Source organism: Carcharhinus amblyrhynchos, chromosome 13, assembly GCF_965287045.1.
Source record: "Carcharhinus amblyrhynchos chromosome 13, sCarAmb.v2.hapA, whole genome shotgun sequence".
NCBI lineage: Eukaryota > Metazoa > Chordata > Chondrichthyes > Carcharhiniformes > Carcharhinidae > Carcharhinus > Carcharhinus amblyrhynchos.
Genome location: NC_137336.1, coordinates 13,219,856 through 13,234,521, shown reverse-complemented (window position 1 = coordinate 13,234,521; position 14,666 = coordinate 13,219,856).

The following is a 14,666-nucleotide window of genomic DNA, read 5'->3' as shown; positions in this document are numbered from 1 at the left end:
AACAAAGAACAACCCAGCACGGGAAACAGGCCCTTTGGCCCAACGAGCCCGCGCCGCCGCATCCTCCTACACCTACCCTGCCCTGCGTGTATGCGAGTGGAACCCCTAACTTAGCCAGATTCAGGGGAGAATAGTGTCAATTTGGTATACCAATCAGCCTAAGAGCACATCTTTGGGGTGTGGGAGGAAACTGGAGCGCCCGGAGGAAACCCACGCAACCACAGGGAGAATGCACAAACTCTCACAGACACAGGCCCAAATCCATGTATCTGCACAGCTAGCAGTGCTAGTCACTGAGCTGTTGCGGCGCCCGTCTACCGGTCCAGGATCAAGCACACACACCGACACGAAGTACTAGGCCACTCGCGGAACCTCCAAGAGCAGCCCACGCACGACCCACCATGTGCATGCCCCTCGTTTGACAACAAGGTGGACCAACACCTGCGGAATAAAAAGACAAACACGTTAACATGTAAGTCTGCATTTCCGGTGTCTCCCGAGGCTCTGACCCTATTTAATACCCCCTACTATAACCCTCCATCCTTGTTTCGCTCATGTGTCTATCTAAGTAAACCTTAAACAAGTCCAACGTGCCTGCCTCCACCACCCTACTCGGTAGCGCGTTCCATACCCCCACGACCCTCTGCGCGAAGAACCTTCCTCTCATATCCAAATTATACTTCTCCCCCCTCACCCTTAGATCATGATCTCTCGTAATTGTACCCAATCTAGGGAGCAGCCTATCACTATTGACTCTATCTATTCCCTTCAGTATCTTATATACCTCTATCATGTCTCCCCTTAATCTCCGTCTTTCCAAGGAGAAAAGTCCCAGTTTCTCCAACCTTTCCTCGTAACTCAGTCCTTCCATGCCAGGCAACATCCTGCTAAACCTCCTCTGCACCCTCTCCAGAGTCTCCACGTCCTTCCGGTAGTAAGGTGACCAGAACTGGACACAGTACTCCAAATGCGGTCTAACCAACGTTCTGTACAACTGAAGCATTAGACGGCAGCTCCTATACTCTATACCCCTTCCTATAAAGGCTAGCATTCTATAAGCTTCCCTCACAACCTTCTCTACTTGTGTCGCAACCTTCATAGACTTGAACTATTTTAACCCCTTCATCCACCCTGCTTGTTACAAACCCAAAGTGCTCTAACAAATTTGTGAAACATCGTTTGCCTTTCACAAAACCACAGGAGTGATCCTCCCAGCCAGACCAGTGCATCAGGCTGGGATATATCAGTGGAGGCAGTTTCGTGGTTTTCCCACTGGATGCCATGGCCTTTGCACACATCTCAGCCGGAAATCGGTGTGGAGTTGATTACAATGTGGAAATCTTCATTTCCGTATCATTAAGGGCCCAAGGCTGAAGTCTTCGGGTCCACTAGCATCTCCTCCCTTGCTGGGAGTGATTTACTCCAGCGGGGTTTACGACACTCCCACTAATGGGGAGCAAGCAGCCAACCACGCTGGAGGGAATAGAAGCCATTGAGGCTCTCCCAGGACATCAGGGGTGGGGGGGGGGGGGGGGGTATCCCTTGGGCAGTGCCATCCTGGCAGTGCAACCATGGCATTCTTGCACTGCCCAATGGGTAAACTGACACTGCCCAAGGGTCACCTTGGCACCATTCACTGGGCATTGGGGAGTGCCAAGAGAGTGGGGCCAGAGGTGGTGATCAGTGGGGATGGGGGTAGCTCAATGGGCAAGTTCAAAAAAACTCAACATTTTTTTAAAAATCAGTAATATTGCAACCAGCAGTAAGGTAATGCAAGATCAGTTTGGATGAGTTTTACTTTTGGGCTGTTCATTGGGAGAAGAAGCCAGGGCACTCACAGGGGAGTCATGAATCGTGGGGCTGTTTGGGGGGAATTGCAGTTTATAGTGCCACTGATTAGAAGAGGTACCGGAGTACCAATTCAATATATTCCAGCGGCTCTACACTCTGGAGTAATGCAGGAAATGATGTTGATGGTCAATCATGATCTAATTGAATGGTAGAGCAGGCTTGAAGGGCTGAATAGTCTAGTCCAGCTTCTATGTTCACCACACCCTCACGCTTCTGCTCTTGATTTAGTTGATGTATATGGCGAGGAACAAGAAAGATAGTTTTTCCTCTTTGTTTATTCTTTCATGGGATGTAGGCATCGCTGTCAAGGCCAGCATCTGCTGTTTTAAGGAGCCCACTGATGGTAAGCGTGAGGGCATCTCAAAGCACAGAAGGGTAACTTGGAACCCTGGTTCTTAGTGATTTATATTTTTAATTCGGTATAATGTGAGAAAAGTTATACAAATCAGGGAGGAATATTCCAGTCATTTGGAGATCAATTAATACAGAATATTTATTAACTTAAAGGGAAAACACATGTTGAGAAGAACTATAATACACAACAACTGTACAGTGATGCCAATGTACCTTTAAGGAATTTTTTTTTTAAATCATGTACTCTGCAGTTTGTAAGCTGGCCTTTTGGCTTCATTGTGACACTGGCTATCTGCTAAAAGGCCTTTTATTGCTGCTTCAATGGCTTAAATTGGGTTTTATTTATTTTTACTCTGGGCCTCAGGTACTTTCTGGGATTTGTTTTATGACCCTGCATTGTGAGGAGGAATATTGTTTGGCAGGTCATGTGTTTTGGACAGTTTTGTTTCTTTATAGTAAGTTCAAGGTTTCACCTTTAGTTTGGCTGTAAGATGCTGTTTTAGTTTAGAAGAGATGTGAACATTAGACCGAAAAGCAGTGTTTCTCTCTACCTCTCTCTCTAGTATTGGAAATTTTGCTGGCTAGCTGGAAGCAAGGCTCCTTGCCTTCCTGGAGTGAAAATTCTGCTGTTGTTTGTTTTGCTAGCTACTGCCTAGAGTCCCTCTCCCTTTCTCTCTCTCTCTCTCCCTGGTGTTTTGGGAAGCTGTTATGACTTCAAGTCAGTATATGTATGTCTCAAGAGGGCATTCAAACAAAGGTCTACATTCCGGCATCATGTGAGCATTCGTATTTTCTGTGCTAAAATCGTGACAAGGGTTTTGTTTAAGGCAATTTGTTTTGTTGGAACATTTCATATATTTATTAAGGATTATACAATATCATGGTTGTTTTTCTTTCTTGTTTTTAATTGATAAAAATATTGCTATATGTTAACTGCATTCTTAAAATAAACTTTGTTTGATAAAAGCTCCCTAGTGGGTCATTTGAATCATTCCTGAAGTGAAACATCTCATGCTCACCCTCACCAAATTCAAATTGCAAAACTTCTGATCCTGGCTGACTTCATAACACACTTTGAAGTTTCTGACCTCAATTATAACAACACTTAACTGCACCAATGGCTATACACAGCGTTTCACATGAAATTACCCCTTTGTTCTGAACTACCTACATTTCCTAAACTCTGAGACACCCCTTTGTTCCCAAACAATATTCAATATTGTAGAACTCTGTGAGCTAAATCCAGCAGATAGTACCACCCACAGGTTATTTGTCCACATTTAGGAAAATTGTTTTCAGCTTCAGCAAAGGTGCAATCTTCTCTGTTTGAGTTTTGGATTCTAACCAGCTGCCCTTTAACAATAACTTATTTTCAGGAGACTGTTTACTTACAGGTAGGTATGGCTGTGATGATAGCTGCTACTACTGTGGATATATCATTCTTTCCCTTTGATGTTACCCACCCTGTTGACCTGGCTTATAGCATGTATGTGTCAGTTTCCTTATCTCCCCACTTTGAAGTCACTTCTTCTACACCAGTGGAGTGCCCCAGGGATCTGTTCTGGGACCCTTGCTGTTTGTAATTTTCAAGAATGACCTGGATGAGGAAGTGGAGGGATGGGTTGGTAAGTTTGCTGACAACACGAAGTTTGGTGGTGTTGTAGATAGTTTGGAGGGATGTCAGAGGTTGCAGCGTGACATGATCGGATGCAAGGCTGGACGGAGAAGTGGCAGATGGACTTCATTCCGGATAAATGTGTAGTGTCCATTTTGGCAGGTCAAATGGGATGAAGGAGTATAATATCAAAGGTAAGACTCTTAGCAGCGTAGAGGATCAGAAGGACCTTGGGGTCCAGATCCATAGGACTCTTAAGTCGACCTCACAGATAGAGGATGTGGTTAAGAAGGCGTATGGTGTACTGGCCTTCGTCAATCGAGTGATTGAGTTTAGGAGTCGGAGATAATGTTGCAGCTTCATAAGACCCTAGTCAGATCTTTCTTGGAATACTGTGCTCAGTTCTGATCACCTCATTACCGGAAGGATGTGGAAGCTATTGAAAGGGTGGAGAGGAGATTTACAAGGATGTTGCCTGGATTGGGTGGCATGCCTTATGAGGATAGATTGAGGGAGCTCAGTCTTTTCTCCTTTAGAGAGATGAAGGATGAAAGGTGACTGATAGAAGCGAAAAGATGTTGAGAGGTATAGATCGGGTGGATTCTCAGAGGCTTTTTCCAAGGGCTGGAATGGTCGCTACGAGAGGACACAGGTTTAAGGTGCTGGGGAGTAGGTACAGAGGAGATATCAGGGGTAAGTTTTTCACTGAGAGGGTGGTGGGTGAGTGGAGTCGGCTGCCGTTGGTGGTGGTGGAGGCAAATTCGATAGGGTCTTTCAAGAGACTTCTGGATGAGTACATGGAACTTTATAGAATTGAGGGTTATAGTTAGGCCTAGTAGGTATAGAACATAGAACAAAGAACATTACAGCGCAGTACAAGCCCTTCGGCCCTCGATGTTGCGCCAACCAGTGGATCCAATCTAATGACCCTCTCACCTAAACTATTCCAATATTATCCATATGCCTATCCACTGACCATTTGAATGCCCTTAAAGTTGCCGAGTCCACAACTGTTCCAGGCAGGGCATTCCACGCCCTTACTACCCTCTGAGTAAAAAACCTACCTCTGACATCCGTCCACCACCCCTTAATTTAAAGTTATGTCCCCTTGTATTAGCCATCACCATCCAAGGTAAAAGGCTCTCACTGTCCACCTTATCCAATCCTTTGATCATCTTGTATGCCTCAATTAGGTCACCTCGTAACCTTCTTCTCTCTAATGAAAATAACCTCAAGTCCCTCAGCCTTTCCTCATAAGGCCTTCCCACCATACCAGGCAACATCCTGAGAAACCTCCTCTGCACCCTTTCCAATGCCTCCACATCTTTCTTATAATGCGGCGACCAGAACTGTACGCAATACTCCAAGTGCGGCCGCACCAGAGTTTTGTACAGTTGTAACATGACCTCACGGCTCCGAAATTCAATCCCTCTACCAATAAAAGCTAACACACCGTACGCCTTCTTAACAATCTTATCAACCTGGGTGCCAACTTTCAGGGAGCTATGCACATGTACCCCGAGATCTCTCTGCTCGTCAACACTACTAAGAGTCCTTCCATTAGACCTAGATTCTGTACTCCTGTTACTCTTACCAAAGTGAATCACCTCACACTTTGCTGTATTAAACACCATCTGCCACCTCTCGGCCTAGCTCTGCAGCTTATCTATGTCCCTCTGCAAACTGTAACATCCATCCTCACTGTCTACAACTCCTCCAACTTTGGTGCCATCAGCAAATTTACTAATCCATCCTTCTACACCCTCATCTAGGTCATTTATAAAAATGACAAACAGCAGTGGTCCCAAAACAGATCCTTGCGGTACACCACTTGTAACCGAACTCCAGGTTGAATATTTCCCATCAACCACCACCCTCTGTCTTCTATCAGCTAGCCAATTCCTGATCCAAACTGCTAAATCACCCTCAATTCCATGCATCTGGATATGGATATCATCGGTGCAACTTGTGGGCCAAAGGGCCTGTTTGTGCTGTAGTTATTCTATGTTCTATGTTCTATTTAAGAATTTATAAAGTTTACAGGGATTTGGAATAAAGAATAAATAATAAGCTGAACTTATGTAAATTCCTTGGAATTTGACAAGTTGTTTAGACATAAGAACAATTAACTTTACAGGTCCTGCTGGACAAAGCTCCATTAGAACACTAGAAATTTTACAAAGTGAATGAAGGAAGAAAATTTGATCACCAGTAAAAGGTGATATTAGAATTTGGCAAAGCTCCCTTCAGACTCGCTCTCTGAATGTCAGTTCAGCAGCTGTTGTTTTTTTCCACATACTGGTGTGGTTACAAGTGAGATCCGTTGACTTATGTCTCAATAAGTAACACAACATCCTTGACAGCATTGCCTTATCCTCTCGCACTTCCTCACACAAGAGGCTTGATGATTAAGACCATAAGGGGTCGGCCATTCGGCCCCTTGAAGCAGCTCCAATATTCAGAGGGATTGTGGCTGAATCCTTTTCCCTGTTGCCTCTGAATCAGAGTAGGGCCATGGAATTGATAACAGCGACAAAAGCAAAAGTATGTAGGCTCATCAAAGAAACTGGTCCAAACAAATGAAAGTGCAACCACCGTAACTTAACATTTTCAACAGCTTGATTTTAATGTAGTACTGGGTGCCTAGCTTCATTGGTAACAGATTTGTGACCTGTACACTTGCTTCCTTTCCCTGTGTAAATTCAAGACTTGGTACACTAAATTCCACTTTCGTCTCAAAATGAGAGAACTTTATTTCCCTTTTAGAACCAAAGTTTAAAATAATTATTTATCACTTCTTTCCTTTTCTCTAATTATTTCAACCTTAATGATTTTTCTTTGCACTAAGTCATCATTATTTTTCACCTTGGTTTCCCAATTTGGAAAATAATTTAGCATTCTGGCTGGAAAGTGCCAAAAGTTTTGGCAGAGGAATTCTTCTCCATGAATTCAATGTCCTTTCTTCTCATTGTGTTATCGTTGGATAGCTTTCATACCGAAAGGCGGGTGTGTGTCATTCAAGCAATATGGGAGACAAAGGGATGTTAGAGGAGAGTTTAATTTGTGACAGTTTTGCTGCCATGATGAGAATAGGAAGAAATGGATTTAATGAAGGATTCCGGAAGTTGATATCAGGGATTAAAAAGCTCTGTGCTTTGTCTTATGGAGTCATAGGGCTGGATTTTATGCTCCCCTTTGAGCAGGTTCAAAGGCGGGAAGCTTGTGAAATCCTGCAATAGGCCTTCGTGCCACTAACCTGCTTACCTCTGCCCCACTGCAATTATATCAGCACATGGCAAGGTAAAGGGGTGACATGGTGGCACAGTGATTAGCATTGCTGCCTCACAGCACCAGGGACCCATGTTCACTTCCCGGCTTGGGTTATTGTCTGTGTCGAGTTTGTATTTTCTCCCTGTGTCTACATGGGTTTCCTCCGTATGCTCCAGTTTCCTCCCACTGTCTGGAAGGTGTACGGATTAGGTGTATCAGCCACACTAATTTCTCTCTCAGTGTACCCGAACACCACCAGAGTGTGGCGACTAGGGGATTTTCACAGTAACATCATTACCATGCGAACGTAAGCCTACATGTGACAGTAATAATTTACTTTAACTTTAGGTATAATTCTTAACTGCTAGTTATCTCTATTAGTTCTATTAAGCAATATTCCCCATGGACATAAACACCTTTCAAAAATCAGTTAGCAAAACAACAGGCTTACATGAATTGCCCGTCTTCCAGCCTTTTAACATCTCTGGACAAAGATACAGAGAGAGACCTGTCTTCTGACTCTCAGACAGCAGCCTCCAGGGAAAGATTTGTCTTCACACAGCAGAACTCCAGAGAGAGAGAGAGAGAAGCAGAAAACATCTCTTCCCTTTTACAAACCTCTGGAGAGAGATACCAATTTTCTAGCAGGTTTCAGACTTCAATTTCCAGAGAGAGAGAGAGAGAAAGAAAGAGAGTTGTTACTCCTTTTCAAATTCGAGCAACAGTTTCTTGCTTGTCTCCTTGTAAACCTAGCTTAACCTATTCGCATGACACACACATCAATCAATCTAATGAAACCCTACTCTGAACCCCCAGGGCACATCTTTTAGTGTCCAACAAAATAAACAAAATCAAATTAACTTAGGGGGAACCCAAAAAAAACGAACTGTATTAACTGGGATTAAAACAAACACCCCAATAATTAGCAGCAATTATTCTCTGCATGCTTCGTATGTGGGCTGCCAGTTGTGGCAAATTGGCTCCATTTGAATCATAGAATCATAGAAACCACACTGAATTTAACGATTCTGAATCTGAACATCACCTTCACAAAAAGATGACGCAAATACATTTCTTAAAGACACAGTATCAGCACAGTGAGAGAGGCCCCTGCCAAGTGACCAGATGGGCAACTTTCCCTGGTGGTGGGCCAGAGTTGATGCTCCTTCCTTAATGCTCTACAAGAACATGGTACAAAGTAGAAACCTCTGCTTGGCCACCGACAACTTTCCTGAAGCCATCCCAAATTCCCAGTCAGAAGTTGACCTGAAGTTCTGGAAAGGATATCAAAAACATTTCATATCAACCTTACCTTCCCTGTGCCAGTCTTTGCACTTGGAAAGTTTCTCCTCACCTTTCGACTATTCCCAGACAGCAGAGAGTTACCAGCATTGCTAAGAGTTAAGGAGTGAGCAGGAAATATCAGATCCCAATTTAGAACATAAGAAGAACATAAGAAATAGGAGCAGGAGTAGGCCAACTAGCCCTTCGAGCCTGCCCCGCCATTCAATAAGATCATGGCTGATCTGGCGTGGCTCAGTTCCACATTCCCGCCCTCTCCCCATAACCCTTAATCCCCTCTCTCATCAAAAACCCATCAACCCGTGTCTTAAAAATATTTAGCGAGGCAGCCTCCACCACTTCAACGGGCAGAGAATTCCAGAGATTCACCACCCTTTGAGTGAAGAAGTTCCTCCTCAACTCCGTTCTAAACTGCCCCCCCTTTATCTTGAGGCTATGCCCCTTAGTCCTACTATCCTTTCTGAGCGGGAAGAGCCTCTCCACCTCTATCCTATCCATCCCATTCATCATCTTATACGTCTCAATGAGATCTCCCCTCATTCTTCTAAACTCTAACGAGTACAAGCCTAATCTATTCAGCCTTGCCTCATAGCTCAACCCCCTCAACTCCGGCATCAGCCTAGTAAACCTCCTCTGCACTCCCTCCAAGGCTAAAATATCCTTGCGTAAGTACGGCGCCCAAAACTGCACACAGTACTCCAGCTGCGGCCTCACCAATGCCCTATACAGCCGCAGCAAGACCTCCCTACTTTTATATTCAATCCCCCTCGCTATGAAGGCCAGCATCCCATTCGCCTTCCTGACCACCTGCTGCACCTGCAAGCTGGGTTTTTGCGACTCATGCACAAGGACCCCGAGGTCCCTCTGCACCGTCGCCTGCTGCAGTTTTTCTCCACGTAAGTAATAATCCTTCCTACCATTATTCCTACCAAAGTGGACCACCTCGCACTTGCCAACATTAAATTCCATTTGCCATTTCCTGGCCCATTCGCCCAGCCTATCTAGATCCTTCTGTAGACTCTCCACACCCTCCGCACAATTTGCCTTTCCACCAATTTTGGTGTCATCAGCAAATTTTGACACCCTATACTCGGTTCCCTCCTCCAGATCATCTATATAAATGGTAAATAGCTGAGGCCCCAGCACCGACCCCTGGGGCACTCCACTAGTCACCATCCGCCAATCCGAATAGCACCCATTGACCCCCACTCTCTGCCTCCTATTTGACAACCAGTCCTCTATCCACGCTAACACCCTACCCCCAACTCCATGCCCCCTGACCTTCTGCAATAACCTCTTGTGAGGTACCTTGTCAAACGCCTTCTGAAAATCCAGAAAGACCACATCCACCGGCTCTCCTCTATCCACCGCCCTAGACACATCCTCATAGAACTCCAGTAAATTTGTCAGACATGACTTCCCTTTAAGGAAACCGTGCTGCGTCTGCTCTATCAAGCAGTTCCCCTCAATTTGAGACTTATCCTGAAAGTACAAGTTACTCCTTATGAAAACGGAACCCAACCATATCTGTTTCAGGGACCCCATGCTTCTTCAATTCATTCCCCAGTACCCTGAATTCCAAGACCACTGTAATTAAAAAGGTGATTTTTTATTAATTTGTAAAGTCATCCCTTTGAAGTGTTGAATAGAGAAACCATTGGACAGGTAGTATTGAGGAAGCTGGGGGGGGGGGGGGTGGTGGGGTACTGCAGAAGGACTTAGACAAGTTAGGAAAGTGGGCAAAGAAATGGCAGATGGAATACAATGTGGAAAAGTGTAAGATTGTGCACTTTGGAAGGAGGAATGGAGGCATAGACTATTTTCTAAATGGAAAAATACTTAGGAAATCAGAAGCACAAAAAGATTTGGGAGTCATTGTTCAAGATTCTCTTAAGGTTAACATGTAGGTTCAGTGGGCAATTAGGCAGGCAAATGCAATGTTAGTATTCATGTCAAGAGCACTAGAATACAAGAGCTGGGATGTAGTTCTGAGGGTGTATAAGGCTCTGGTCAGATCCCATTTGGAACACTATGAGCATTTTGGGACCCTTATCTAAGGAAGGGCATGCTGGCCTTGGAAAGGGTCCAGAGGAGGTTCACATGAATGATCCCTGGAATGAAGACCTTGCCGTATGAAGAACGATTGAGGAATCTGGGTCTGTGCTAGTTGGAGTTTAGAAGGATGAGGGGGGATCTTATTGAAACTTATAGGATACTGCAAGGCCTGGATAGAGTGGACGTGCAGAGGATGTTTCCACTAGTAGTAAAACCTAAAACCAGATGGCGCAACCTCAGGCTAGCGGGACAATCTTCAGCCAGAGAGTGGTGAATCTGTGGGATTCTTTGCTGCAGAAGGCTGTGGAAGCCAGGTCATTGAGTATTTTTAAGACAGAGATAGGTAGGTTCTTGATTAATAAGGAGACTGGGGGTTATGGGGAAAAAGCAAGAGAATAGGGTAAAACAAAACAGCCATGAGTGAATAACAGAGCAGACTCTATGGGCCATGTGGCCTAATGTCTTTTGGGTTATGATCTCTGATATTTCATCCAAAGGTCAACAAAACAGCATGAAGAAATAAGGTTGGGTGCCATTGGATAGCTATCCTAACAAGGGCAGAAAATGATTCAACTGGCCTTGTACACTTATTTTTCAGGTAAATGTTAATATTTCTCTTATATTTTGAGCAGGCACTGCCTTGACTGCTTCTGACGCATGAAGTAAGGATGAGAAATGGAGACAATTTAACTGGTCTCTGTAGGTAATTGAGCCTACAACACTACCTTGAGGAAATCCTGCGGTGATATCCTTGGGCTAAAATGATTGGCCTCCAACAACAAGCACCTTTGCCTTTCTGCACTTTATAAACATTGTAACCAGTACAGAGATTCCCAATTCCCACTGACTTTAATTTTGATCAAGTTCCTGGCAATCTACCTTCTTAACATTGTCTCCTCCACCCTCACCTCCAACCACAATGCGAAATATTCATCGATTCGGCCACTCAGGTTAGCTGTGGTGTTTCACAATTGTAACCTTGTACCTGGAACTACAGAGATGAGGCATCTCCCTCAACTAATTTTTCTACATTCCACCAGAGGGAGCTAGACTCAAGGATATAGAATTGGGCCCATTGAACCCAACTTGCCCCTCACCCAGAGGAAGAAAACCAACCAAGATTTTTACTCTCCTCCCAAGAGTCTAAATTTCAATTATATTTTAGCTGGTTTGTAATTTTTCCAGAAATTATAAGGGTCCGGGGAAAACTCCTCCATTATCCCACCATTAAGGGACTGGTAGTTGGGGTCACTCAGCGTTTGATACAAAAGACTAGGTCAGACAACTTAAGTTTTAAAAATAAGTGAGAGTTTATTACAATAATAAAGCCTGCAATCAGTGGTTGTACAAAGAGTATAAATCGCAAAGCTAACTGAATACCGAAAAGAAAAGATAATTAGTTCATAATTCTATAAGAGATTCCAAAGTTCAAACTTTTATTTATTACAGATAAAAGATTTCTAAGAAAGAGTAAGGATATCTGTGAAATATTAGTGATATTACCTCAATCCCTGAGCATTGAGATTCACTAGCTTCAAAGAATAAAGAAAATTACAGCACAGGAACAGGCCCTTCGATCCTCCAAGCCTGCACCGACCATGCTGCCCAAACACACTAAAACACCCTACCATTCCAGGGAGTATATCCTTCTACTCCCATCCTATGCATATATTTGTCCAGATGCCCCTTAGAACTCACTATCGTATCTTCTTCCAGCACCTCTCCCGGCAGTATATTCCAGGCACCCACTACCGTCTGTGTAAAAAACTTGCCTCATACATCTCCTTTAAACCTTACCCCTTACATCTTAAACCTATGCCCCCTAGTAATTGACTTTTTCACCCTGGGGAAAAGCTTCTGACTATCCACTCTGTCCATGGTCCTCATAATCATGTAGACTTCTTTCAGAAGTGCTTTGGAGTCAATCTAAGAGAAGCAGATGAATTAGAAGATTTGAGTTGAGTCAAAGTAAATTTTGAGGTTATATAAAATTAATGGGGATGTAGATGACATCCATTTGGTCAATAATAGACCACCCTTAACTGGTATACTACATTTGGAGAAAAGACCACCTATTATCACGAGGTACCCCTTCAATTTCTCAGAAATGCTATTTTGAACTTACTCCTGAAAGCTGGACTTGTTTGTAACAGTCAGGTTTGTCAATGTGCTCAATCAAGTTGCTGTGTCCAATAAGATAGAAAACTTGGGGCCTAGTGTTTCTTTTATCTGTTTTATGATTTTATGTATCAGAGTTAGCATTGCAGTTCACACACTGGTGTTACAACAAGTATCCCAGAATATCCGTTTTTAGGTTCTATCAGCAACCTCACATTATTGTGAAGTTTTTTCAAGCTAGCTTTGACCCCTGTTAAAATAGGTCTTTCTGTGAGTTAACCCAAAGTAGTTCTCAGCCTTATATTCTTGTGTTGATTCAGTATTATTTTCCCTTTATTGCCTCACACTATTACTTCCCTCTCTTCCCCATGCCCACTGGACTAAACTTTCTCGAAGGCCAAACCCTAAGTAAAGAACCCCCTCCCCCACCACCCCCTCCCCCACCACCCCCTCCCCAGTGAGGTAGCAGAATGAGATTTTGGGATTGCAATCGAGATGGTGATGATGGCCGTGGGATGGAGACATTGTTCTGGGACTGATCCTAAGGTCCCATGCTGCACCCACCTGATTTTTGTCATTAGCTGTCTGCTCCCTGGAGGGGAATGTCTTAGTTTCCCACAGGCAGTCTCAACGGGAATCCCGATTGGCAGAACATTATGTGTGGTAGGGAGGGTTGGGGTGAGAGGGAGTGCCAGGAAAAAGCCTTGATGTGTATAAACCTCCCAAACCTGTCACTGACAGGAGTGAGAATGCAGAAGTGAAGGTTACTATCCTGCTATGTGGTTTTATCTCCTCTCCCTGCTTAAAAATTGAAGGCAATCCTCCTGCACTCCACTCACCAGCCACACTCTACCTCCTCGGTCAGTGACTGTAGGACACCCCTCCCTGCTCAATAACTCCAGGGTTACACCACGTTTGAAGCACTAAAATGGGGTCATACTGGGAAAAGGTTTGGGAGGCGCTGCTCAATTGGGATCCCCCTCCCCAGCTCTAGCCCTGATGTTGCCTCTTGTACTACTTTCTTCCCCATCATCCCTCAAGCCCTTTATATCTCATCATATCTTTGAGACTCATCTCTGAATCCATGACTCTTTATCCATCTCTTCCGGGCTCCCATTTGAGCTGATGTTGTTGACAGCTCTCTCTCCTCAGGCACACCCCCTATTCCTTTAAATCCCCCTGTCAGCACCACATTCCTCAAAAGAAACTAAGCTTCACTTCATCTTCCTGCTACTGCCCCATCTCTAATCGCTCTTTCCTCTCCAAAGTCCATGAACATATTGTCACCTTCTAAATCTGTTCCCATCCTTCCTGCAACTCCATGTTTGAATCACTCCAGTAAGATTTCCACAACTGCCACAGGAACAAAATCGTTCTCATCAAGGTCACAGATGACATCTTTCATGACCTTCCCTTCTCATCCTTCCCAACCTGTTTGCAGCCTATAACAATCCAAAGCTTATGCAGCATCATTCAGCAGGTGGGAGTGCAATCCCCTGCTTTCCTTCTTACCTAAATAATCATAATCAGAGTATCACCTACAATGGCTTCTCCACCGGTGGACAATGCAAGGTCTGACATTCTCCGAGGATCTGTCCTTGCCCCCTCTCCTATGGCACCAGAGTTGTGAAAATTCTAGTTCCTTTAATTGCCAGGGAGGGGATGGAGCTTGGTATCAAAGACAATGGGTAGAATTTTCCTGTCCTGCCCCCCACGGGAACGGTAACAGGCGGGACAGGACCATGCAAGATCCGGTGACCTCGGGTGGGATTTCCTGGCCTTAGGACGAGCAAGGCTGCAAAATCCTGTCCAATGGTTTTGGAAGTCTTAATCTCTAATTGGAGAAAATAACTTAGCAACAGTGGAGGAATAGAGAGAAGAAGTTGTGAGGTAGAGCTGGATGTTATCAGTGCACATAGGGCAGCACGGTGGCACAGTGGTCAGCACTGCTGCCTCACAGTGCCAGGGATCTGGGTTCAATCCTTGGTTTGGGTCACTGTCTGTGTGGAGTCTGCACATTTTCCCTGTGTCTGTGTGGGTTTCGTCTGGGTGCTCCGGTTTCCTCCCATGTGCGGGTTAGGTGGACTGGCCATGCTAAATT